At 43.5% G+C, this 9873-nt stretch overlaps 1 protein-coding gene across 2 annotated transcripts in view; it reads left to right on the top strand.

Moving 5' to 3' along the window:
• Positions 1-4378: 4378 nt before the first annotated feature.
• LOC133001337 (membrane-associated phosphatidylinositol transfer protein 2-like) overlaps positions 4379-9873 on the top strand; it is a 48280-nt gene continuing 42785 nt past the window's right edge. For both annotated transcript variants that reach the window (XM_061070892.1, XM_061070894.1), the window contains exon 1: positions 4379-5096. The gene's annotated coding sequence lies outside the window, so the exon portion shown is untranslated. The remainder of the gene's footprint in view (positions 5097-9873) is intronic.

Genomic DNA, 9873 nt, shown 5'->3' with positions numbered 1-9873 from the left:
TTTTTACAATCTAAAGTAAAAAAGATGAATAAATTGCCAAATGAAATAAGATTATAAGATTAAGATTAGATTAAGATACATTTATTTGTCCCAAACACATGCACAGACATGCACAAGCACACTCATGCAAGGAGGGAAATTTAACCTCTGCTTTTAACCCATCTGGTGCAGGACACACAGAGCAGTGGGCAGCCATGTACGGCGCCCGGGGAGCGGATGTTGGGGGAGTAAGGTGCCTTGCTCAGGGGCACTAGACAGGGTAGGGAGAATCCTCTTGGATTTTTGGACAGATCAATCCAGGTTCGTCTTTTTGTTGATTCTCCGTGGAGACGAACCAGAGACCTTTTCTGCCCATAGTCCAAGTTTCTGCCACTAGTCCACCGCCTCTAATACAGAAATACAGTAACGTTAGACTTGACAGTTAAAATAACTAGGCCCAACAAATATATATTATATAAAACTATTACAAATGGAAGATGGACGTTGTTAGATCAGATTTTAAAAAATGTCCAAAGGGAAGAAGCGTTCTTAAGTTTTCTGTGGCGAGGTCCTCAAAGTCAACTTTCTCGAAGTTCTGTGATGGTACCGAGCTATCATCAGGTGTGAAGGAAACCTGCTGCAGTCGCCCTTTCTGTTGCCTTCTGTATATTTTACATTCATCATGATGTTTGTTCACTTGTAAAAGCAGATACTTGATAGCTTCAACGACCTTGTAGAATTATGTGGTGTTCCAATCTCAACAGGTTTTTACACTGTGGCTCTGTATTTTGCTAACCTGTGATGTGCATATATAAAGATCCCTATTTAAATAGTCTCGGGATACACTGTACTTAACTGTAACTGTATTCATGTATGATAGTGATTGTTGTTGGTTTACAACAGTTTGTTTCCTGTGCTGACATGTCCATAATTCTTCTGTAAAAAGGCATATCCTATTAATGATTTATGTACCGCTTATGAGCCTGCATGTCATCTTAGATCAACTCAGTGGTCTTCGGGTAGTTACCACAATCTGATCATTGACTAAAGGCCAAACTTGTCCTTTTTAAGCATGTTAAAGTTTATGGTTAAAATCTGTACAGCAGAGCATGGAACCGTCCTTTTCTCACACCAACCAGAGTATCAACAGGAATACTGGATTTATAATCAACTCTTCACTCGACAGTGCAGCAGGTTTGCTTGTTTTTTAAATGTATTATGTGTCATTCACATTGTAAAACCCTCTCCATTAACACCTCAAAAGACATTACTAATGAATTTAATAATGTTTGTCATGTTTGTGCTGTAGGTTCTGCAGGATTAGTGCAGGATGCCTGGAAAGGTGCGATTCACTCAAGGAAAAGTACTGATGTCTATTTAAAGCTATGAATACATTTATTGCAAACTAGTTTCACACATTTTTTCTATATGGATATAATTAACGGCGTGTTATGTAACGCTTCCTCTTTTTCTCCCTTGACATGGACTATAATTAGTAAATCAGGAAACCATGTAGGTCACAGGGAAAAGACAATCTCTGTGATGACCTGTGGTGACATCTCACTGATAGTGCGGGTGAGGGGGGGAGGTGCCTTCCTAATAACATGAACTTTATCTTCAGCGCCCACATAAAAACGGACCCTCCCTTTAGCACGTTTTAACCTTGACTGTATCATTCTTATGTGACTGTGGCAAAAAGACACACCTTTACGGTAATGTGCAACCTGTTTTCAGTCCAGATCAAACCAGTTTTATACATTTGTGATACAAATCAACACTCTCCACGTTCCAAACCCCCTTTTAACTGTCAATTCAATGTGGAGTATCTGTCTATTTTTTTTCTATCTTTTATAGTTGCGACATGTGGAACGAGGTCACAGCAGCGGTGTGGTTGGCTTGTTATTCAAGAATCAAGAACATATGACTTTGTGGTGTATTCACATTTAGATCATTGGGTATGAGGTGAGACGTCAGACCCAATGCAGTGTGAAGCTGTAAGGTCACAACCAGGAAGTGAGTCCTTGTGCTGTAGACAAGTGAAACTGTTCAAAGAGACTCCTCTGAGGTGTGGCAGCAGTACATATTATTTAAGATGTATAGTTGAACGAGTTCAAAAGCTATACAGCATTTTCTCTATGTTTGGGTGAATTATAGAAAGGAGACAAAAGTACTTCTATGGTTGTTGTATTTACAAAATTGAATCAAAAGAAATGTAAATATATTGTGTATGGTGTCAATATAATGGTAAAATGAGATGGTTGTAAATATTTCAAATCAGTGTTGAGGACATTTTGATCAAAAAAAACAACCAGATTTCCTGGTTTTTGTTAAGTTGTTAGAAAACCTTCAGAGCAGGTTGAGAAATCCACTGATGAGAAATATGTACACATTGTACACACATGTAGAATTTACAGTCACAGTTGATGCAGCGCTCAGAAGTTATGACATCTAATATGTGACCCCTTCCATGGGAAAAAAACAACATATTTAATTAATTTTGTCACTCAGTTACTCGTTAATTCACACATGCAAAATATGCACATGGAAAAATGTAGGTTTGTCTTCCTCTGAATGGCGGTTAATAACACAGCAGTCGGTAGAGATGATTTACGATAGGCGGTGGCGACTGTAATTTATTACTTTACGGGCTATTATAATGTCAATGTCTGCGGAGAGATACGTGATGATACCAGTGCAAGTTATATAATAGTTCACCAGCAGGAGGCGCCCCACTGGCAAAACTACTCTGCATGTCTGTGCGGGTCTGAGCTTCGTCAAGTCCGCCACAACAAAGACAGAAACCGGGAAACGAGTGAGCAGTCCTTCAGAATAAAATACTACATATTATTTGTGCTGCTCAGAAAAAAAAGATGTCACCATTATTTTTACAGCTAAATGTTTTCTCGATATGAGACATGTTGGGTCTGTATATAAACATGGGCGAAGCTTCTACACCTCCTCCCACTATCCAGAGGGTGGAGCTCGACCAATCGCAAGCCAATCTCAGCTGTCAATCATGCAATTTTTTTCTCAAATTTTGAATGCATCTAATAAGTAATTAAAACCACCCATTCTACCATTATCTAAACTGCTTGTCCTTTATAGGTTGTTGTTGAGGCTCAATTTATGATCACTTGCCCATCTAAAACTTTTTTAAAACTCTCTTGAATTGTTTTAGGACGTAGAACAAGTTGGTGAATATCCCTTGGACATTTGAAGGTCTTCTGCACAATTTAGGTTACAACTACCGGTAGATGTTAGCAGGTGTTAGCGGCCACCATCAGATGTTAGGGACATAACTTCAGTTGTGCACCGGTTACAACCCAGAGGTTGATAGCGTCATCAAGTGTTTTGTCCTTTTAATCAATGATACAGGCCGATCTTGAGCGTACGCTGAGGCTGAAGGTAAATCTGACTGGCTACTGGTTTTTGTCATCAGACACCAGTACCTCTCTGACTTTGTACACTATTATTAGGGCCCGAGCACTGATCAAAGGTCAGGGAGGACCCTATTGTTATTGTAAGGATTATTAGGGCCCGAGCACTGACTTCAGAATTGGCTTTTTGAGGGCTTTAACATTCTCAAATTCTTACCAAAATTTGCAGAAAGTTAGGAAGTGGTAAAAATGTACGTATTCTGAAGGAATTTTCAATGGGCATCGCAAAATGGCTCAACGGTGCCCCCCGAGACCCCTGGAACGTGTTCACATTGACCGGTCTTCACAAAAATCGATATACAGGTGTATCATGACCAGACAAACTTAAAAGTCTTTAGGTGCAATTGGAAAAACACAACAGGAAGCCTGCTATCTTGCATTTAGTGGCCATTTTGGCCATATTCCACATTTTTACTTTGATGTACTTTTACCAGGGTTTTCATCAGATCAACGTCAAATTGAGATGAGTGTCATCACAACAAGATGGAGATAAAAACTGACTGACGCATTTTTTTTTTGTCACACGGTGTGACCGTGGCGTGATGTCAAAGTTAGATTACACGCCATGAAAACACGATGTTCTGGCTATTAAAACACTATGTTCTGTACATACATCGACCATGAATCCTTTGATGCTGAGCCGGTCAAATATCATTATGATTATTATTACAAGTTGTAGGCCTTAAAAAATGGGGGCGGTAGAAAATACAAGGGCTATTCTTCATCTTGTCCTATGAACTAAAAGGAGACAGTGTTTAGTTTTAAAAAAGGCATAGAGGTAATGCTGTCATGATAATATATAAGCATGTGTAGGAGACACATGTGGATCTGGTGAATTAAATGTGTTTTGGCGGAGGTATATACACTCTAAACGCATTAGACGCGCAACCAGCTCCGACTTTTATTTTGAAGCCCGCACCGGAAAGCCTGGTGTCGCTGGTGCTCTCCCGGCAGATGTCCGCCTGAAACGACTGTGGAGTCTCGCAGCGGCGCAGACTCGAGGAGTCACAACTTCACGATGGCGAGTCTTCTTCACCCGTCCGCACCCCCCTCTTCCTCCCGGCTCTCTGGACGGAGGCGCCCGCTGCTGCTGGACTGAGCACCACCCCCCCCTCCACCTCCTCCTCCTCCTCATCCTCCACAGGACGAGCCGCCAACTCCTGCGAGGGGCAGCCCGGATATTACTCAAGGACATTCTGACGTTTCCACAGCTACTTTGGCCTTTTCTCTGTCGTTGGAGGGAACCCGGGATGTCTCCAGGTCCGGTGGACACGTCCCGGACCGGCGGCTGAAAGCCCGCGGGAAGACGAGCCAGACATTCCGGGGCTGAGGATGTTTCTCCTCGCGTCATCTCTACACGTCGTGCCCGCGCCTCCTCCCCTGCTGACGGGCCACGCGCACGCGCACGCACACACACACGGCCGGCAGACGGAAACCAGCGGCGGACTTCAGACGTGTTGGTGTCAGTGATGATGGCTTCGCTTCCACAGCTCGTCCTGTCTGCTGCTGCTTCGAGCTGAAGAAGACAAGACCACCACCCCCCCCACACACTCACACGGTGCCGGGTGAGAGCAGTGACCCGCCGACAGAGCAGCGAGCAGCCGCTGAACTTTGACCCCGAGCCGGAGGGAGCTGCAGCCGCCGGGAGGGACGCTTCATCGGCCCGCGTCAGGTGTCCAGGTATGTGATGAGCACCGGGAGCCATCAATCTGTCTTTACCCTGCTGCCGCCGTGTTGCTAGGTAACTAACTGACGGTGGGTTTACTCCAGTTCATTTAGTTTTATCATTATCATCATCATCATCTTCATCACCATAATCCACTCCCGAGGATGCACCGCCATGGGTTAGTGATCATAGGAGCAATAACACCATCATTCTACAGCATAGCTCAAACTTTGCCTTCCTCCAGGGCCGGCCCGGTACATTCCGGGGCCCTAAGCAGGATGCGTTTGGGGACCCTGGGTAGTCCAGGTTTTATGACCCCTTAAGCCCAATTCATTATTAATTGTACCCTGACCTGCACCTCCACAGAAACTGAACTGCTCGTAGAGGCAACGCAGACAACAAGAGCTGTGATTGGTCCACTCGGTAGCGCTGCATCTCCGGCAGACTCGCGTCCATTTTTTAAATTAGTTGAAGGCACGAACACGGACGACGTCTTTCTTTTCTTTCTTGCAATTCTTTGAGAAAAAGTGATTGCTCTCCAACATCTATCAGCTCCAACTCCCAACACGATCCGCTTAGTAACACTCGCCATTGTTCTGAAGTAAACAGACGCCAGAGAATTTGTAAATCGGCGGACCAGAAAACGTAAAAGACACTCAAAACTAGCATAAAAACTCTACTGCCACTAGGGCTGCCACTAACGACTATTTTTCTATCGACTAATCGGACGACTATTTTATCGATTAGTCGATTAATCTAAACGACTAATTTTCCTCCAAAAAAATCAAATTGACCATTCATTTCAGTTAATTTTATTTTGACAACAACAAACTGTATGTCATCGTATAATGCAGCACAAAACAAAATGTAAAGAAAGGCTCAAATATTAAAGTGCAAAACTGTAGGTTTAAACTAGCAACTCCAACGTGATAAAAATAAATAAAAAAGAGGGCTTATAAGTTAAGTCAGCAGTGCAACTCAAAAAGATATCAAAGTTTCTATTTAACCCCTTATCAAAATAAAAAAGTTATGTCTGCATATTAAATGGATTTTTTTATTAAACAAAGTGCAACATGTTTAAAGTATAAGAAACAATGGTGTCCAGCTCAAAATCCGACTCAAACGTCATTTAGACATGTGTGTTGTAATGTAAGAATGTCAGCATGTCCACATGTTCGGGACTCAGACTAGCCCCCCCCCCCCCCGACCGCACCGGGTCGGGGGGGGCCGCCGTCCGCACCTGCGACGGACACCGGCCCGCGGTCCAAGAGAGAGGAAGCCCCCGCACCAGCGACGCCGTGAGGCGCCCCCCCCCCCCCAAAAAACAACAACAACTTGAGGCGGGCCGCACACCGAGCCTCCGGCTGCGTGGAGGGGAGGGCGCCGGGGCGACTGCTCCCCCAGCCGCGGCATGCATAGTCTATGGCGGCATGTGCCCAGCGGTTTAAAAAAAACAATGCGTCGACGCATTTTATACGCGTCGACGCATTTTCAGCGTCGACGTAATCGATGACGTCGACGAATCGCGGCAGCCCTAACTGCCACTAGTGTTTCATTTGTGTAATTGCAGCGTAGCTCACGCACACCTACATGTTCTATTGGGAAGTGGCGGAGGACGTCATGTATTCATTCCACAGCCTATCGACACCGGCGTTGGCCTGAAAGCTCTCTTGACATCTTTGTCTTCCACATGTATGGCACCACATTTTCCTCCTGAGATATTTGCTGATGTTTGTTTAGTTTTTTGCACTTGTGGGTCGGTCCCGTGTCAAAATCGTCACCAGACTCGCTCATGGTGAATCTGCTGCTGTGTTCTCACTCCGGCCCATTCGGACGAGCGAGCTGGCCGGAGAGCTGCTCCCTGCTCTCTCTCTAATGTTTGCGCTCTCACATACAGCTCCTCTCCAGAATGTCCGGAGGCTCTCTACAGTTCAGTGCATGTCTGAAAGCAGCTTTACTCATTATAATTAAAACATTCACATGGTCAATTTCTTTTCAACAGTTTTCAACAATATAATGCCTTTAGCCTTGTTGTTGCACATGCAGTACATGCAATTTAAATCATCACATTTTCCAGTCCGATGACTTTGGGAGGCCCCCTGGTGGCCGCGTGGCCCTCTGCAGCTTCTTGGTGGTCGTGTTGGTCGGGCTGGCTCTGTCGTTTGGCCTGAAGTCGCTCTACATGTCGTACATGCTCTCATGCTGGGGCTCTGTTGCTGTCACACTGACGCTGACATGTCTGTTCCAGCTGTTGAAATGCTGCTCTCTCTTATCCTGACCATACGCTCTTCTGATGTTATCACGCACATCCTCCAATTATCTGCAATCGCAGGAATTACAGGTTTTTTTCAGGCTCAATGTTGTTGCCCTGTTGTTGCATGATTATCTCCCTAGTGTTATCCAGTAGTGAGCGTTTATTTACCCCCCCCCTGCTGCAGGTTTCACTATGTTTGATATGGTTTTACTTAAGCCAGGAGGACTAATAGGATAATAGGTAGAGCCTGGGTGTAGGATGCAGTCTAGGACCGGACGATATGGCTGAAAATTACATCAAGATACAAAATTTCACACCAGTGGATATTGATAACCACGATGAATGTCACATAACTGTTTCCGTGTAGTTTGATGACTGATTTTTGCCCCTGAGGGTGGTTTGTGGTTTTAAACTGGTCTTTATGACCAAACATCTTCAAATCTGAGGTCCATAGGTTATGTGTTATACCACCTCACTCATATCTATTGGACTTTTGTTATATTGCTATTGATAAAAAATCGTATGCAAAAATTTACTGGTAATTGTTTTATTGCCCAGCCCTAACCTGCATGTCACAAGGTTGTGTATGTCTTCCTATAGGCTGGGTTCCGTATCGGTATGACTTTATGAGTTTCAGCATCAAGCCGTTCCTCTTGACTCAGCTGGGCCTGGGTGGGTGAGTCATTGAGGCCGCACTGACTCGTCGGATCAGTGTCGTCCAGATGATGGCGGTGGTACGAGGGCTGCTCTGACCCCCCTGCTTGATTTCCAACATGGCAGCTTGTCTCTGAAAATCTGAGGAGAGTTTTTCGACTGTGCTATCGATCACCACCCAGCCTTGAATAAGAAGAACAAGTTCCAGCCTGTGCAAAATGCAGGAGACTCCTACTGAAATTATGGTTAACGCGTTTGTTCCCAGGGCTGAAAGATATTGTCCCAATACACACACAAGGTGCAGTTTCTCTTTGACATGTTAAAACTTGCGTGCTGCCTCATGTAGGCCCTAACGGTTGTCTGGATTGTGTAATCCACTCAGCATCAGCCGCTCTGTGATCTTGGCTTTGACATTTTTATAGAAGCATGAAAGCAGAAACTCTGATGGTAAAGTTCACTGCAAGAGCAGTTTTGCAAAAAATAGATGATGTGCATTCGTTCCTGTGCTGAATTATAGGCATAAAACTAACTTTTTGTCTGAACCACAGATAGTTCTCTTCTGAGTCACTTTAGTTTTTTTCTTTTAGAAACATGTTCCTTTTTTTTTTTAACTGACATACAAATAAGTGCTTTTGTTGCTGATTGTATTAATAAGCCGACAAAAGCTCTCTGCGACTCGCAGGATATGTTTTCATTTGTGTCACGAGGAGCTACAACATCAACACTTCCTTCGCTGCGGCTTGTTCTTCACTCACATAAGTGCTGCTGACAATTAAGGGCAGACTGCTTGAAAGTGAAGGCCATCGATTATGGCATCATTGCTGATGATCTGTAATTCAAATGTTCCTCATGGAAGGACGCACTCCCTTCTTAACCAGTCACACCTGTTATAACCTTGAACATACACATGCAGCTCCTAGAGATATTTGTCGAACCAGTTTTCTAAGGCAAACTGTGCCCCTTTTGCAAATAAACAATTCCCTTCACTGACTTTAAGCTTTTGCCGAATCTGTTTCTCTTAATTAGTTTATTTCTACAGTTTAGATTGTAAACTGTTGTTGATAGAGATGTCCCACTACCGTCTTCCTAGACTTTGTATGTTCGAGATACCGAGTATCAATCAGATACCACTGCATTAAAAACATAAAGTACTTTTATAACGTATTTAACACCTATATTGCTACTAACCCTGTATGAAAGTGATGACTGCTATCATTGTTGTATGGTCTGGCTCCGGTTAAACTCTTTGAAAAACAAATACATGCAGAAAATGACTGACATAGAACTTATCATCTAGGTGGCAGTCATAATTGAAAAATAACGAAAAGTAAATAAATTAGTGATACACAACAATGAACTTAACAAGTTTGTTAGTTATTGTTGAATTTATCATGATGTTTGAATGAGGCTTCCAACGTTTGCTGGGGCAGTTTGTTTTTCCCTTTGCTTCTGTGAACTCCTTGTGCACTTTCGAAACAATGTTTTTTTCAATGCTTTGAGATAGCTTGTGTTGTAACTGGCAACAGTATAGTGTTTACTGACATCTAAGCTAGCACTGGCTAATGCTACACTACCAGATATCACTTACTCGCTGCTCTAAAAACAGCATTTGACAGCGCAAATGAGGTTTTGGACAACAAGAAGCAGAAGAACAAGAAGTGATTTCCAAGAAAAGTACGTTGCTATTAAAAATATGGTATCAGACTGGTGCATAGAATGTTGCACTCGCTGATGCCCAACCTGACATTTTTAGCAGTGTCAGAAGCATTTCTGATGCCGGTATCTGTTTTGGAAAATCCCTAATAGTTAATTATTTTTTAAACAAAGTCGATAGTTCCGACTGGGCCTCAGTCCCAATGTCGTCCTTGAATAACCGGGCTGAC

This window comes from Limanda limanda, chromosome 5, assembly GCF_963576545.1.
Source record: "Limanda limanda chromosome 5, fLimLim1.1, whole genome shotgun sequence".
NCBI lineage: Eukaryota > Metazoa > Chordata > Actinopteri > Pleuronectiformes > Pleuronectidae > Limanda > Limanda limanda.
Note: the sequence above shows the minus strand (reverse complement) of the source record. Positions and strands in the feature narration are given on the sequence as shown.